This window comes from Echinops telfairi, unplaced genomic scaffold, assembly GCF_000313985.2.
Source record: "Echinops telfairi isolate 266 unplaced genomic scaffold, ASM31398v2 ScPeMD7_3533;HRSCAF=4204_0, whole genome shotgun sequence".
Taxonomy (NCBI): Eukaryota; Metazoa; Chordata; class Mammalia; order Afrosoricida; family Tenrecidae; genus Echinops; species Echinops telfairi.
In genome coordinates this window covers 88,777,454-88,779,197 of record NW_022107431.1, presented here as the reverse complement: position 1 = coordinate 88,779,197, position 1,744 = coordinate 88,777,454, and the positions used below count along the sequence as shown (strand labels likewise).

At 46.2% G+C, this 1,744-nt stretch overlaps 1 pseudogene; it reads left to right on the top strand.

The window, feature by feature from the left end:
• Positions 1–652: 652 nt before the first annotated feature.
• LOC101640096 lies at positions 653–1,105 on the top strand (annotated as a pseudogene).
• The last annotated feature ends 639 nt before the right edge of the window (positions 1,106–1,744 follow it).

Here is a 1,744-nt window from a genome sequence, read left to right as displayed (position 1 = left end):
ACATTATGCTGAGTGAAATTAGTCAAGCACTAGAGGTCAAATACTCTATGAAACCCCTGCTACAAAGGAAAAACAAGACAGAGACTTTCATACCAAAGGAATGGACTTTGAAGATTCCCAAGAGGGTGGGGTGTGGGGTGGAGGGCAAGGGAGGACAAATGAAACAATAGAAGCCTGACAGGTATGAACTTGGATGAAGGGGAAATAGAAAGTCATAAGAGGGAGAGGAGAAGTCAAAGGAGGGGAGTCAGGGTAAGTTAAAGGGGTGTTAGATAAGTAGCTTAACTTGTTGAATACAAAATTGATTACCTGAAATGTAAAGCTCCACCTAATTGGCAGTAAAAAAGAAGAAAGCTTTAACACTGTAAACCTCATATAGGGTCACTTTCAGTTAGAATGAACTCAATGGTAGTGGGTGTTTTGTTTTATTTTGCTTAGGTCTTTAAATATTATCTCTACTAATTACTAGTTCTCTTAGTATTTTGCTTAAGAAAATTTTAGCTATACTTAACATATCACGCAATTCAATCATATTGATAAGAGTTGTGTAACCATTACCATAACCATTTTTTTAAAAATGAAAAGATCGACCGCGACTTTCTCTCTCTCTTCCGGTCCCTGGCGATCCGGGAGCTGAGGCGTCAGTGCAGACATGGCCAAGTCCAAGAACCACACCACGCACAACCAATCCCGGAAATGGCATAGAAACGGCATCAAAAAACCCCAGTCACAACGACACGAATCTCTTAAGGGGGTGCACCCCAAGTTCCTGAGGAACACGCGCTTCGCCAAGAAGCACACCAAGAAGGGCCTGAAGACTATGCAGGCTAACAACGCCAAGGCTGCGGCTGCTCGCGCTGAGGCCGTCTAGGATCTTGTGAAGCCCACGGAGGTCAAGGCCAAGATCCCAATGGGCGTCAACCGCTAGCTCAGCCGACTGGCCTACACGGCCCACCCCAAGCTTGGCAAGCGGGCTCAGGCACGTGTTGCCAAGGGTCTGAAGCTCTGCCGGCCCAAGGCCAAGGCACAAAGCAAGGCTGACGCTCCAGCCAAGGCCACGACTCCAGCAAAAGCTCCCAAAGGCGCCCAGGCTCCCACAAAGTAGAGTTCTCCGTGTGAGGGCGAGAGGGACTGGTGTGAGCCTGCATGGCGCTGTTGTCTTCCTGTGCCGTTTGTTGTACAAATAAACCCAGGCGGTGCTGTTAAAAAAAGAAAAAAGAAAAGATCATTTTATTGTGGGCTTTTAAAGCTATTATAACAATCCATACTTAAATTGCATCAAGCATATTTGTACATATGTTGCGATCATTACTTTCTAGACATTTACTTTCAATTGAGCCCTTGGTACCAGCTCCTCTTTTTTCTCCTCTCTCCCCTCCCCAACCCTTGTGACCCCTTGATAAATTATAAATGATTACTATTTTCATATCTTACACCGACTGCTGTCTCCATTCCCCCCTCGGTTTCTGTTTTTTGTCCCCCTGGAGGGGTGTGTGTGTGTGTGTGTGTGTGTGTGTGTGTGTGTGTGTTTATGTGTCAATCATCAGGATCAGTTCCCCCTTCCTCCCTTTCTTTTCCCACCTTCCCTCTACTCTTCTGATATTGCTACTCCCATTCCAGTTCCTGGATTCCATGTGTTGTCAGCTCTTATCTCTTAACTGTACCTGTGCACATGCTCAACTCTAGCACACAGTGAAAGGCAGAACTGGTGTCATGAGGTGGGGTTGAGGAAGCCTCAAGGAAC